Genomic DNA, 16805 nt, shown 5'->3' on the forward strand with positions numbered 1-16805 from the left:
CCAGCCCTCCCCACCCCCCCCCACAATCCACCCAAGCCTCAAAGTTGACTGTACTGGTTTTATATTAATGTTCATTATGCATGTGTTCAACTATTCAGCTTGTTATTTATTGCTTCATCATACTAATTGACTCTTGTGGTTTACCGCTCAAGTTTTATTTTGTTGTGTGTGTGTGCACGTATGTTTGTTTGTTCATGTGTGTATGTGTGTGTGTGTGTTCTGCGAGGTAATGAGTGAGTGAATGATACTCGTGCATGCCGCTGTCTTCCAAACAAACAGCTGCAGTGTGCGCCAGTATTCCTGACAACAGTTAGGATTCTGACTGTGGACACACCGACATTTCGGAAGAAAAATCCATGTGAGAAAGCTTTTTGGTCTTCGCCTTGGGGAATGTTGGGGGGAGGGGTACGAGCGGTGGCGAGGCGAGTCCGACGCCGGCCCGCCGGGGCTATGACCTTTCCTGCCGAGTGGGCGGCGGCGGCGCGGCGACTGCGACGGGCGCCTCACACGTCTGAAACTTCAATTAACAAATTATTTTAAGACTTTGCTTCAGACTTTCATATGAACTGGAGGTGCATGGCAGTGCTGCATGTGGCCCTAAATGCGTTTACAAACTTACGTGTGTTGAACGTAAAGGAAAGCAGAGGAAAGAGAGAGGTGAGGAATTGCCTGAATGGTCTCACCTCGTGGATAAAATGTCTATCCCTCCTGGAACATGACCGCGCACCCGCCGTCCTCCTGCCCTCCTCCCACCGGCGGGATTAGCAGGAAAAAAAAAACGATCTTCTTGTGGGTTTTGATGATTTGCTAAATACACACATCATTGATTATCCTTTCACGAGCCTGTTTACTCTGAATGCACGGATCACCGTCGCGTCTGCAGTGCTGCCTGTGTGCGTCATCACCAAGTGCTTCATTCATGTCCACTGGCCGTGTGGTGACTCAGGAAGGCTGGTGTGGACACTGTGATGAGGGTCTTCCAGTACGTCAGGTCCAGGGTTCAGACAGTCCTTGCTTTGTGTGACCACATCTCGTACACATCACTCTCTCATCCAGTACATGTATAGGGATGCGATGTTCCCTACCAAGCATTTCCTCAGGATGCCCCTTCCGTCATGCCAAGCCGCCGCGCATGACATCACCCCGAGGAGAATGACCACCGCCTCGGATCCTTCAAGCGAGGAAGGTGCAAGTCATGGCCGCCTTTACATCACGCCCCTCACCAAGCCCAACTCTCACTGCTATTCACGATCCCTCACTTTGTCTTCTTCAGAATTTCTCCTTGACTTCCTTTCTCTCCTCCCGGGCTTACCTCACTGCCCTGAACCCTGACTACAACACACAGTCCCGCATTGCCAAGAACTCTTTCAACACTAAATAAATACCCAGTTTAAAAGTTTTGTTTGTTTTTTAGAATCATACCAAAACTTCTTTTTTTTTTCTCTCTCTCACTAAAAGTGTATGTATATGCAGTATATACCTCACTAAATTTAAGCAAACCAATGCAAAGTAATTATGGACGTGACGAGGATTCTTTAAGCTTTACTCACTTGCCATAGCACAAGAGAATCACACCTCCCTGAAACCATGACTTGCTATCATTTATTGAAAAGGACGAGGCTGAGTGGATGACGAGTGATTGTTCATTAATCTTCCCGTCTCACAGATGTTAACCTGATTAATTCTCCTAAGTCATTTTCTTAGTTCTTATTCTCATTGCAAAAAAGAAAACCACTCACGATCAAACGCGACCAAATCCAAGCTTTTCTCTGCAGAAATAAAAATAAGCCGGCGCTTCACACTACGTCCACGGTTTCCCAGGAAGCATTCACGTTTGAGCAGAGCAACCGTTTCTGTGAAAAATAAGATTGCACTGTTCATCTTTATTTTACAATGACAAAATTGAGAATGATGAGGCTTATGCACAAACTATAGATAGCAAGGCCTTGCTTCTGACGTTAATAAGAGTATATGTGTGGAAAGCATTGCATCAAAAGGAGGAATTTGTATGGGGTTCACACATTTTCCTGACACGAATCTAAAAGGTTAAGTCCGCTGCATATTGTTTTCATTTTATCTTTTTTCTTTCCTCTGTATTTTTTTTTTTCCTTCTCTCTCTTTCGTTCCTTCCCTCTTTCATTCATTCCTTGAAATTAAGGAATATAATTTCGAGAAGAGATTAATTTGCTTTTTTTTTTTTTTTAAGATACGTAACGTTTTCATTTCACAATCTTACCACGAAGTTTCACCATCCCGAGGCACTTCCCTGTTGAAGCACATCCCACACTCCGCGACGCAATCTGCACCATGATGCTGTAAATCTGCGATGCCTCTAACGTTCCAAATCTTTATTTACTCATCATTTATTCTTCGCTGTAACTTTGAAAATATCAAACAATTGCAAACGTGCATACAGTTACCTGAAAATAAATCTAATACAGGTTTTCAGTTCGCAGCTAGAAAGGTAGACACTTTCACTGCGATATCCAACAATCGGAAACACTGAAAGCACAATGTGAAAATACCTACAACCACCTACAGGAAAGAAAAGGGCATTAAAAAAAAATAATAGAGTTGCCAATTTCTAACTCCTATAATATTTAGAAGTGGTTGTAGGATCAAAAAGTAAATGTTTCACTGTTTTTTTTTAATTAAGGGGATATGACCCAATAGCAGTGAAAGGATTTTAAGACGCATTTATGTAACGGATAACGCAGTAAATCCGAACACGTGACACATGCGTGCTGGCGATGGTTAGTCACTCGGCCCACAACACTTAGTCATTCAGCTTCGTGTGTGTGTGTGTGTGTGTGTGTGTGTGTCTGTGTGTGTGTGTGTGTGTGTGTGTGTGTGTGTGTGTGTGTGTGTGTGTGTGTGTGATCGTTCATACCTTTTTCACCCTTTTCCACGTATCTTAGTCACTCAGTAGACCATTACCCCTCTGTCAGCCTTCACACGCGGCATAACTACCACTTGACTCATTTCAAAGACACGCATGTTATTTCTTTCACAATCTATGCAAGGCGTAGGGCTCACTTACCTTGACTAGAATAATGAACAGGTGATTATTTCTAAACTTCCCCTGGGCAGACATGAGATGAGGACATAATTATCTAACACTAACTCAGATCTGATCTTAGTGAGCATGGAACGATATGGCAAAATGAGAACACTGAGAAACAGACTCTTAATCCTCTGACTACTATGATCATCCTTTGTTAACGCTCGGAGCAATATAATAGGTAAATAAATAAATAAATAAATACTTGTTCCAGCACAGAGAAATTAGAACATAAGAACATAAGGGAAGCTGTTAATAGCCGTCAGCACTACACGTGGCAGTCCCTGTATAATACACTCTCTTATCCTCATCCATTAAAGAGAGAGATTATGTGATTAATTCTATATCTTTTCAGGCTACACAAGTATTTAAAAGAGTGCAACATAAAAAACACGTGTCAAAAGGTTATAAATGATTGCGAGAAAATTTGTCAGGCACTGAAAGGATTAAGACGTGGAGCTGAGCAGAGGCTGACACACCTCGACACGGGGCTGGGACTTAGACACTCTACGGACGATGCCTACCACAAACATTTTTACGATCCTCCCTCTTAAAGAACTTGCGCATCACTCTGGTTTGGTTTATCCTCCTAAAATAAAGCCCAATAAATTTCAAGGTCGTATATTCTTACACATTTCTCTTGAGGCGCAAAAAAATAGGGGGAATAAAAAGAAATACAGACAAATTGCATCCTTAAAATCTTTGCTTAAGTTTTCCTCTCTTTCTCTTGTCTGGTAGATCCATCTCCAGCATCCTTCCCCTCCCCACACACTCCTCGTCTCTCCTCCTTTACGAAACATTTTGAAGAAGATACACGTGAACTACTTTCTTCATCAGTTGTAACCCGTGACGTGACAATCCGCAGGGGAATATGAAAATAATTTGTGGCTCTTTGTCAGCGTTCGTTACTTTGATACTCTCCTGACAGTGAGAGTACTTGAAAGAATAACGCAGCATGTTAAAAATGGGAGTGTTATTTGGATTGTTTGTGACCTTTATTACATCTGGGTTGAAAGATGGGTGAAGAAATCTCTACACACACACACACACACACACACACACACACACACACACACACGTTGCCTAAGCTTTTCTCTGAGACACGCCGTTACTTTCCGCCTTGAGCAAGAGGACAGCGCGTGTGGTGTGTGAAATGTCTCGGCTTTACCCATAGATAAGAGTTCTGAGTTCTCTGCAGGAAGCTTAACGATCAGCAGTGTAGCACGTGATCAGGATGGGTCGCGTACACACACACACACACACACACACACACACACACACACAGATAGATAAGTATATTATTAGCCACAGATCACATGACATAGCATAATTCCAATAACTAGCATAGTCCAACAAATAGCTCATACATTCGTACGAAACACATTAAAAACAATTAAAAACATGAAAAAACATAAAACACACACACACACACACACACACACACACACACACACACACACACACACACACACACAAATACAAGATTCAATACTTTCAATATTGTTTTACTCAAGCCCATCTTTGAGGTATACAAGTCAAGTGTTTCAAGTGGCGGTAATTCCTGTTTACATACGGGTGGGCCATGTATTCCCTCCGTGTCCCGCCTCGCTTGATCAACCTCACAGGATTCTGGCAACTAACGAACGTCCGCTAAAGGTGTGGGCGTAAATTTGACCTCAATATACCTGTAGTTTTTTTTTTTTTTTTTTTTTGTCACTCCTTCAGGTATTTCCTTTGCCCCACCGTGACCTCCTTGGCGTTTCTTTCCTTCTATATTAACGGATCTACGAGTATTGTTAAATGTTAGGTGCTTGCTTGGATCACAGCAAACTCCTATTCCTTTGTTTCCATCATGGGATTGTTTATTGCATCAGACTCCGAAATCTCTCTCTCTCTCTCTCTCTCTCTCTCTCTCTCTCTCTCTCTCTCTCTCTCTCTCTCTCTCTCTCTCTCTCTCTAACACATATTATCCTACAACCACTTTCTTTCCTACTTCCATTGTTGTTGCTACAGTATTATTCAGTATTATCAAGAAAATAAACATTTACTGCCACTACATTCCTACTCTCTCTCTCTCTCTCTCTCTCTCTCTCTCTCTCTCTCTCTCTCTCTCTCTCTCTCTCTCTCTCTCTCTCTCTCTCTCTCTCTCTTATACGCCTGCTGAAGCGCCACCGTTTGCCTCCTCTTCCCTCCCTCCCCCACATCCAGTTTTCACTGCTCGGACGTCACCAGCCACGTGGCCCAGTAGCACTTGATCAGCAGGCGCCGCGGTGTCGTGCAAAGAGGATGTGTTACAGGAAAAACTACAGCATAACCCAGGAAAAGATCACTTATAGGAAGACGTCATACTGTTAGTGACGACATGTTTAGCCTATTAGTGCATGGATGTAAGTGGTATTAGTCACGTGTATTTCTCATTCTCTGACCCTTGTAGATTTATATTTTAGAAACACCGGATTTTCAAGGGATGTCAGTGTCGTTACTTCAATGTCGATACTTCCGCCGCCAGTGCGCACAAGGAAGGAATATGTGAATAGTGTAGATATCTGATATCTTAGCGTAGTGTTTTACGATAGCTGTTTCTTGGAAGTGGAACGGATTCACTGAAATGGGTTTTGCATAATCCCCGATAAAAAGTGCAAAGCCGCCGACTCTGACGTTTCACGCTTAATGAAATTGTTGTCTGGATTAAGGAAATCTGATCTTCTCAGTCTTCTGTCATCGTCATCCGCTACACAGTGATTGATGTGATGGCTACCCGCTGACGCTTTGATGAGTAAATGTTCTGTTGTCAATTACAAGCATGGTTTTAATGTTTTTCAGTATTATTATTATCAATTATTATGTTCATAAACATTATATACGTCGACTTGGGTTAGAATTAAAATGCCACATATTTTGTTTATTAATTTTGACGTCTCACTGAAAATGGTCGATTATATTTCTGTCTAGGGAAAATAAATTACTTTTCTTAACCATTATGCAGCTTCAGTACTGCCTCATTTAGTATTACAGAAGCTTTTCTTTTATATACCATTCAACAGGTCTCTGTAATTAGAACGTTTGACAGAATGAAAGCCGAAAATTTTTTAAGCATTACAAAATTAACCTTTGAAAAATCAAGATGAAGTAAAAAAAAAAAAAATTCAAAGCTACATACACAAAACAAAACATTGAGTCTCGACAAACTGGCAAAAGATAGAATCATTAAAACTGCGACTGACACTACAAATGCAATTATTCTTCCTAGTTCATTGGGAATAGATCGCAAAATGGCACAGAAGTAAGGAGTACCACTCTAGTTGGAAATTAAGAGGAATAACAAACGGCTGTGCAGTAGTAGAATTACCGGGATCTACTCATTTCAGGTTAACGGACGAAATTCGAGACTCTTAACCAATTACTACACATTAAAATACTCAGACACTAACGCTTGACTCGGAACAGCGGCGTGGCATTCAGCAAGGCGATCTGACGGAGCGATTTTGCCAAGTTGAGTAATCAAATCGCGAGACGTGACGGAGATAAGAGACCAGCCACTTAGTCATGAAGTGTGTGGCTGGTCTCTCTCTCTCTCTCTCTCTCTCTCTCTCTCTCTCTCTCTCTCTCTCTCTCTCTCTCTCTCTCTCTCTCTCTCTCTCTCTCTCTCTCGGCAGGTGGACGGATGGCACCGCACCTCTCCTAGTAAATCTCGTCTCAAGGTGACAGCCAAGTCACTTTGCTCACTATGCATATTGTCTCTTGTTTACCTTTGATCGCTTTCCTTCCAACGACTCCGCTCTTACTCATGTTACTCCGGGGATCTTTAAACACACACACACACACACACACACACACACACACACACACACACACACACACACAGCTAGTTAGTTATTTTGTTTGTTTGTTTATCTGTTGATTGGTTGGCTGGTTAGTTTGTTATTTAGTTTATTGGCTAAAAATAATCGATATATAGAAATAAAGATACGTTTATGCTATACACATCAGTATCCATATAATACGTGACTAACAATCTTGTACTTCAAATTAACACTTTAAATCACAAAACAATCATCATGTAAGTAAAACACACACACACACACACACACACACACACACACACACACACACACGAGCCACTATCTTGGAAAACTATAGCAACTGGCAACCCTTCAGCGGGGACTGCCAAGGAGCAACGAAAAATACCCGGCAGTCAGAGTCAGGCGGTGGCGTGACGTCAGGCGGGGAGGGGGAAGGCGGCGGTCGGTCCGGAAATGATGGTTCGCAGCTGCCACTTTCTGTACTGAATTTTTCCTTCTTTTTACGCAGCATCGAAGCGTAGGACATCAGGAGCTCTTTGTAGGTCCGCCACTGCAGTACGCTTTGTTTAAGACCTGGTCTTTCTATATTTACAATCGCGCCCGTGGCATTATCAAGGGCGTTGTTTGTCATATCCCTCGCCAAGTATTCTCGAAAACTGAACCTAAAGACTCATGTTCTCACACGTTCCTGCTTCTTATCTGTACAACTTATTACAGGCTTTAGTTTGAAGTTATTAAAGTTTTCAAGAGTGATGTCATGATGCTATTGATAATTTAACACGTATCTTGCATCATTAGTAGGAAAGCATCCATGAAAACCTGACTGATCACTTCTCTTGCCTTTGGAAAATAGTTTTCAATAGAGAACAATGCATTTAAGAATACGGATCTTAATATTAGACCTGAATGAAGGCGTCAGGAGACAGTCTATACTTAAAACCGATCGCATTGTGGGTACTTGGCTTGATTGCGTACGTGTGTGTGTGTGTGTGTGTGTGTGTGTGTGTGTGTGTGTGTGTGTTTTCCTCTTCTCTTAGTGCTTCATGAATCGACCAGAGTGTTCCAAGTAAGCATTGCCAAATGCATTTATTTCCCTCTCAAGGCTCAATTATTAAAATCACAAGAAGGAGTTTTCTTTGTACATTATTATTATGATTCCGTACTCTGAACCGTTTCAGTCTTATCCCGACTTTTGACAAGCTCTAGTTTAAGTTATTGCGGTTTTCAAGGATGTCTTCATGATTCTGGTGATAGTCTAACAAGACTTCTGCACTATCGATACAGCAAATATCCAAGAAAATCTGATTTCTCTCTGTGGCTTTTGAAAATAGTCTTTACGAGAGAACGAATTGTTTAAGAAAGCCATGTTTTCTTATTGGTCGCAAGTCGTCATTCCTCCAGTTCTTTAGGGAACAAGTAGAGGATTTCCGTGTTCTCATTGACATTCTTGGGTGGCTGGGGATCCCAAACAAACCACCGTGGTATTCATGTCTAATTCCTTGATGCAAAAGTTAACACTCACCTGCAGTAATGGAACTGAACACATGATACATACGAGTCGTGGTCAGAAGTTGAGTAACACGCTTCACTTGCTCACATTGTTTTGCGTTTCTTTTCTTGATATCAAGTCTTCTTTTTCGTTGACAAGCTCCTTACAGTACGTGATAGACTCTTAACACACCAGAGGACGTAAGATTGAGGGAAAAGTCTAAACACAGAGGAAGGGAGCTCGGTACGTTACTTGACTTCAGACCATGGACTGTATTGTTAAACACGTCGGCGCTTTATCCCCACTACTCTCAACAAATTATAATGAAGTTATAGGGGTTTTCTAAGGTGCACTGGCGACTAATCTTCTCAGTAGCCCTTGAAAACAGTCGTGATTTAGAGAACAGAACGTTTAAGAATACAAGACTGAATAATAATTAGTGCTAGTGTTCTTAGTGTTCATTACAGGCCGAAGAAGTCACGAGTGTAGAGGAATGTGTCGGTGGAACAAACAGTTCGAAAATACAAGCATTTCCCAGAACTCCACACAAAGCTGTGCACCATTCATGCCGCCGAGTCCCGCGCCAAAGCAAGAGTGCGTCCTAACTGTTCCACTTCCTTCCTTTCTTCCTCTCTTTCCTTCCTCGTTTCATCGGCCGTCAGCCACACTCATGAGCCTCCCTCGTTGATTTAATAGCCTACAAAACATGAGAAATAAACAGTCGGCCGCTTTGAGCCGCGGTACGGGGAGAGGAGTGCGGGAAAAAAGTAAAAGGCCAAATGTAAACAGGAAAATTCTCTCTCTCTCTCTCTCTCTCTCTCTCTCTCTCTCTCTCTCTCTCTCTCTCTCTCTCTCTCTCTCTCTCTCTCTCTCTCTCCGTGTCTTCATTTCGTTCCTTTGTTTACTTCAAAATAAATCACTCGCATGTTTTCAGAAACACAAGGAGAGTAAGAAATAAACCCACGTAAGTGCTGACCTTCTACGGCAGTGTTTATAGAGACAAGGTTCGGCGTCACGGTCACCGCATGCCACGACTTTGGTGTCAATGTGTTCTGTCTACCCGTGAACACCTTTGCATCACCAGTACCTATCTTCGCAATAGTGGAGGTGGTGGTGCAGGTCAGGTATGCATATGCGACCCCTTGCATTGTGTCTCCGGAAGGGCGTGTGGGCTGCGTTCACAGTAACACGGCGGGTCCAAGGTGAAGAGCACGGCGTCGGGTGGGTGGAAGCAGCACAGTCTGGTAAAAGTAATAATCAGGTGCGGAAGCCTACGTCACCTCGAGGATATTTTAGTCACGCCGAAATTTACGAGAAGCTGCTAAGTTTAGAGATCGTGGAAGTGTGTCTGTGTGTCCTCAGGGCGCGTGCCAACACCCCGAGGCTGCGCGACACCTCGACCCAAATACTGTGTGTATGTGTGTGTGACCCGCGACTCCCAGCCTCAGAACCACCAGACTCACGACTCACGACACACAACACGCGTTCTCTCTCTCTCTCTCTCTCTCTCTCTCTCTCTCTCTCTCTCTCTCTCTCTCTCTCTCTCTCTCTCTCTCTCTCAGTTTATTAGGATACAAGCATGCGGAACTGTCCCCTTTCGCTTCAGTGCTGTGAATCATAAAACAATTTTCAGTACATAATTCACAAAGTCTGGATCTCTTGTATAAAAACTGTGTGAAATACAGGATAACCCTTTGGCGTGTTTTTTTTTACTCGAAAATAATAATCCTTGATGTAAAGATTGTGTCTGTGAAAATAACTTGCAACATTGGTGTCAAGGAGTGCTTACAAATTTTACTCGATCATTTTATACTCTCTTTCTCCCTCTCTCCCTCTCTCTCTCTCTCTCTCTCTCTCTCTCTCTCTCTCTCTCTCTCTCTCTCTCTCTCTCTCTCTCTCTCAACGGTGAATAGAATGGCAAAGTCACTGGTGGGAATTAACGACAAACATTAACTCAATATATAGAAAACGGAGTATATAAAAAAAATCAGAGCTCAGACACTTGCGGTAACAAAAATAGAGCTAGGTGTGGCATTTGGCTAGAGGAAGATGAGGAGACATAACAGGTGGATCAAAAGACTGATGAGATTTCAAAAGACGCCAGACGGAGTGCAGGGATGCCAGAGAGGAGGTGAAAAATCGTGAAGCTCAAAAAGTTGCCAAGCAGATGCAGACAGACTTAGCTTAGTGACCCGTGAAAAAATAAATAAATAAAAAATAAAAAATAAAAAATAAGGGTAGGTCTGTCTGTCTAGCACGTAAGTTGTAGCTCGGTTATGGTTGCTGCTTCAGGCTCTGGCGATGGTAAAGAGTCTGTACGAGTGTGTAATATTATAAAGTCTAACAATTTAGTGAGCTTTATTAGGGAAGCTGTGCCGATGTTACGTGATGCACCGGACTTGATATGCTTCTAGTGTGGTGGGTTTCGTCCGTAGAGTGTGGAGTACTAAGCCTTTTGTACATAAGAACATACGAACATCAGAAATAAGGGAAACTGCAAGAAGCGACCAGGCTTACACGTGGCAGTCCCTGTATGAAATATACCCACCCATTTCCACCTATCATCTCCATCCATAAATCCGTCTAATCTTCTCTTAAAGTTCCCTAATACTGTATGTAGAAGTACGAACATCAGAACATGAGAAAATAAGGGAAGATACAAAAAGCCATGAGGTCTACGTGGCAGTACCTTTATAGAATGTCTACCTATTTTTCACCTATCATCCTCCTCCATGCCTTTGTCTAATCTTCTTTTAGAGTTTCGTATTGACTCGACACCAGCAACATGATTAGTGAGAGAGAATAGGAATTAGCAGAACTAACAAGAGTCTGCAGAGAGAGAGAGAGAGAGAGAGAGAGAGAGAGAGAGAGAGAGAGAGAGATTAGTTATGTTATTCATCGCGTGTCAATCTTTCCAACCCCACGTATTATCCTTTCATCTGCAATGGTCGTTCTTGTTAGTAGCATTCAGAGGATTGTAAAGTCTGTTCGCATGGATGTATAGAAGAAAAATAGGGACACGAGGTTAATTTTGTCTCTTCTGGGCTACATAAATATTTCAAGAGACTGCAGCATAAGCAAAAAGAGTCTAAAGAGTTGTAGGTGGTGATGGGAAAAAAAAGTGTCCTGCTGTGAGAGGGTTGAGTGGCCATCTCCTCAGATGGTAATGAGTCATCTCCGGTTCACTCATTGGTCCAGGAAAGTTTAAAAATAATGCACTTTGTATTTATGTCATTAATCAAAATAACTCATAAAATTGGCATTCATCGCTCTTGGAAAACTTTTCGAGTATATATAATACACTCTGCACTAATGTCATTAATTAAAGTAACTTGTAAACCTGTTATTAATCGTGAAAATAAATACATGTGCTGTGCTGAGATAAGTGAAGTGACAGTTCTATTATTTCTGACGGGTATCAAACCTTGGTCTGACTTTCTATCAGTCTTATTTCGATTTATTTCCCTTTATCATAAACTAAACAATTAAAGATGGAGACTGTTTCATCTTTTGTTTTTGTTTTCTTTTTTTTTTATTGTCAAACCAAAAACTTTCTGAGAACACATTTTCACTTCCTTCATATGGTTGTTGTAGTCTTATAGTACATATCCTACTTTACTCTTTGTATATAATGCCCACTGTTATATACCTTCACATCACCGCAATAATCACGAGTGTGCATCCTAACTGTATAACTTCTTTCCTTTCCTCATTTGTTTTCCTTCCTTTTAGAATATTTTGTTTCCTTTAAGTTTAGAGGGTTTTTTTCTTTTTTTTCCTTTACTGCAGATAATGATACTAATGATGACGATTAATCATACGGCCTTTATTTTGTATATTCATTTGAAATATTGTCTGGGGGTAAGTTGTGAGCGCTAACCTCGCCGTGATTAGAGGATTCAACACGAGTATTACATTTTCTCTCAATTGATACATTGCGCCTCAGAACTGTTATTAACTAAACCGCTCATTGAATTCTTGTGCACGAGAGTAAATGACAATGACGAGAAAAGAAGAAGAAAGAAAGAAAGAGAGATAAATGAAAATTAATATTATAGTTGACCGTAAACTTGGGATTAGGTGTGTGTGTGTGTGTGTGTGTGTGTGTGTGTGTGGCAGCGAGTAAGAAGCCATGTTGGGGCGTGGATGTTTACCTGTCCGGTATGGTTGTGGGTTCTTTCGGAGAAGACAGAAGTTAGGTATGCACTTAATTAAAGTGAATTGCACGGCTCCTGATCCTTCAATGCTTCCAACTTTTTTATATTATTATTTGTGCTTTTCCAGTCCAGACCTTCGAATTTTCTTTAATTCTGTTTATTTCTACTGACGTGTTGGTGTATATTGGTGTGTACTCATTATTACATAGCGACATTAAAGTCCGCTTCACGGTGGCAGTCTGCGGTGGCCGGTCTTGCTTGATGCTGGGTGTGTGAGAGCGTTGGCTGCACCTGGAGAGCCTCGTGCCACTAGGTCTGCTGCAGTTCAGTGACTACGCACGTGGTATTTCGCTTTTAATTGTGTTTTCTTGGTAGCGAACCGTGAGCCAGATCGATATGTGAGAGGCTAAAGAACACACACACACAAACACACACACACACACACACACACACACAAGTCTGCCACACTTTCTGGTTCCACCTCTGGGAGTCGCAGCTATAAGTGTTCAAGGTTCGCCAGAGAATTGCGCTCAGTGTTTGCTGCCAAATTTCTGCAGCTGGCTTCCTCTCGTTTTCTCGATTCCTTTGAAAATATGAGTATTTATTGCATTCCATAGTTATTGTTAGAGAGGAAAGACTTTCAGTTTTAAATAACCAGCAAAACGTACAAGCACATAGCTTCTTTTTTTTTTTTTTAACATCACCTGGCTATCACCTTTCGTAGGGCGACGCAAAGCACTTTTGGTCTCTTGTAGAAGAGGTTCATGCTCACACAAATTCCACGCACTCCGGCAGAGGAGAAGGATTGCTGCTTTCCGCTCTCGGAGGACCACACACACACACACACACACACACACACACACACACACACACACACACACACACACACACACACACACACACACACACACACACACACACACACACACACACACACACACACACACACACACACACACACTCACCAAGAAAATTGAGATTCCATCTTACTTCATAACACACACACAGCCTCCACAGGGTTGCGAGGTGACACCTCGAACATCACCATATGCATATTCTTTACTAGACGAACATAGAGACAGGCATGATTGTTTTCAGCTATCTGAGGTTTTGAGTCTTGCTAAACCTCTCGGTTGTCAGCCTAGGCCACTAAACACAATCCACAATGTGTGTGTGTGTGTGTGTGTGTGTGTGTGTGTGTGTGTGAGTGTGTGATGCATTTAAACTTCTAACGTGTTGGGTTGCCAATGTATCAGATTTATTCTGGCACAAAGACCACTCTCCTAGACTTCCCGAAACTAAGAATTTTAAACTACAAATGTTTATTGTCGTTCGATGAAGATGAATTACAAGAGGTACATGTCAGCCATACACTTTTCGAAGCGTTTTTTGTTCCTAACATTGTGAATACTATTTTTTTTTTCCCCCTCTTGAAGTTACATAGTTGATTTTTAAACAATCATTGCTAACCGTTCTTGGTTGTAAAAATAAATGTTAGAAACTAAAATTAAGATCATTCACTGGAGGCTCATCTGATAACAAGAAGGTATGCCGAACAATGCCGAGCAACGTGTGACACATTGCCGTCAACACAACAGCAGTACAATAGTTACACCAGCCACTGTCCTCAGCTTATGGTACATCCAACTAAACCCCAGCAGCACATGATCTCATACCTGTGAATCGGTCAGTCACTTAATCATCTAGGCTTGCCAGCTGGGTGTATCATGAGGTTGTCACATTCCATAAGGTTTGAAGAGATTCAATAACAAGTCTCGAAAATGCATGTGTTCCTTGAATCTCCCACACATTATAATCCTTCACCACCCACAAGCACAAAGGTCATGAAAAACTGTGTAAGATGACTTACAGACAAGTCTTCCATTCTAGGTTGAGGTAATAATGGCGCTCTTAGAAGAAAACTCAGAAGGATGAAGGTTACAAAAGACGTTTGGTTTTTAAAACGAACAGTTCATCAAAGGAATGTTTTCATCGCCCAAGTGTTGCTTCTCATACAATGCAGACGTGTTTAATACTGGGAAGAGTTTGTTTTTTTTACGTCATGGTACGTAGCAAGTACAGCACGTTAGTAGTGCAATTACTGTACCCGTACCTATTTGTTATAAGACTGTAGATAAGTATAGAAAGATGACGAGAATGTTGTCGCGTGGTATTTACTGAAAGCTTCCAAGATTATGTTTGTCGTGAAACTGTTGACGTCAGTTTGGTGAGCCAATTAGAGGCTTAATCTGGCATACGTCCCGTGCCACCCGCCCGCCAGCCGGGTTCCTGGTAGCCATCCACAGCTGCCGTGCCTCGCCTCACCCACCTCACCACGATGCCGCCAAAACAGTGCCTCTCATCATCCCCCACTTACCCTCCTATGAATGAATATGCTACACGTGGAACCTCGCCGTGGCCGCCGTGTTCGTCCGGGCTGATTCCTGGTACTGGCCTCCCCTTGTTCAGAGAACCCCCAACTTTCTAGCGCGTGGCTCTCGAACGCAATCACCTTGCCAGGTTCAGGGCTCCATTCATTACTCATCGATCAGTTGCATAAAATGTTATATAGCAGAAATCATCTAGTAAGAAATGGCAGGAATGCTCAGCAAGGTGACGTGGGAGTAGTAAGACCTTCACATTACGTATACGAGTCGATTTTTATCCCCTACTCATATCATGACTTTTATTTTCTTTGATTACAGTAATCTAGAATCTTCCTCTTACATCAGGAACTTAACTGCTGTGTTTAAGAATATTTACTGGTTGCTCTAGCAGAATTGTTTGTGATTGACAAATATGGATTTTCTTGGTTCGTGTTGATTTTGAAGTGTCAAACCTGTTAAGAATTTTTTTTTCTTGTTAAGAAGCTATGAGTGCCTGATATTTGCTGGCACCATCTGACAATTCTAGATGAGAAGAGCTGCCGCCAACTGACAAGTGACCAAAATTTATTTTACGCACCAAATAAATACAATTAACTCATTAAACAAATTTGAGTATAAAATAATGATTGCCAAAGGGGTAGAAGCAGGGATTGTAGATTCCTTTAGAGCTAATACAACACGATTAACCTACTTTTACCGCGTTTCTTATTCACATTTTTGACACAGACAAAGTGCCTAGAGGCACCTCTCTTGCAAGGACAGAGAGCACCCTCCCCGCCTTCGAGTTCCTTTTACCTTAATAGTAGTAGTAGTAGTAGTAGTAGTAGTAGTAGTAGTAGTAGTAGTAGTAACAACAACGACGATAATAATTGTAGGAGTGAGGGCGAGGATGGCCTGTCCCTTGTATCAAGAGACATGGTAAAAATAAATTTGTCGGATGTATAGGAAGCACTAAACTTTTTTTTTTTTTTTAGAAAATTACTCATCTTAAGGGGAATTATTGTTCTGGGAGAATAATTCTTGGTGAACACAAACAATTTGCAGACCATATGAATAATAGAAACTGAAAGGTGTGATAGAAGAAAGAAATAGTTGAGTCTGTATGGCATCCCCTGTCATTTGTCACAACAGGGGTGAACCGCTCCCCTCTGTCTCATCGCTCGTCCCCGTCCTCCACCCCCCACTCCACTTGGTGTGCCACTGCTAATACTCGTACCTACCCAAGGAAGCTAGAGAGGTCTTCCTTGTATGTACCTACCTGACAGTGTAGAATCACGCTAGCGTGATTCTGCAAATAATTGCAATCACTAATTATTGCATATCCTGTGTGCATGTGGTCAAGACACATGACATTAGAGCAGTCACCATGAGACGTGGTACATGTCCACAACACTGTGTATAGCCTCGTCAACTCAGGTTGTCCACACTAACATTAAAAGGACTAGCTGTTTACAAACAGCTTATACTTGGGACGCTACATGTTTGATTGTTTCATTGTACCGCGTTGTTATAAAGACATCAAACCCATTATAAATGTTTGTTCTTTGACATGGCTGTTGTTCTTTCATTACATAGTACTTACATTTACTACATTAGGTACATGACAAAGCTAGAAGTAACAAAAATATAACGAACTAATATAGGCGTCATCTTACTTTGAATTAATATTCTTTGTAAAAACAAACTATGTAATTGCAAGTTTTTTTTTTTATGTGAAAGCGTAAAAAAACCTGATAGCTTTCTGCACAAAGAACTGTGTTCATACAACAGTTGTTCTACAGCTTAACACTGCATGTGGCAATTAGCTGTTGGAAATGGCTGGACGAGTCATTGACAGCTTCATGAGCCAAGACGGTACAATGAGCATTGGTTTGGTCCTTACATGAGGACGGCTGTTGTGTTTACGTC

This window comes from Scylla paramamosain, chromosome 2 (genome assembly GCF_035594125.1).
Source record: "Scylla paramamosain isolate STU-SP2022 chromosome 2, ASM3559412v1, whole genome shotgun sequence".
Taxonomy (NCBI): Eukaryota; Metazoa; Arthropoda; class Malacostraca; order Decapoda; family Portunidae; genus Scylla; species Scylla paramamosain.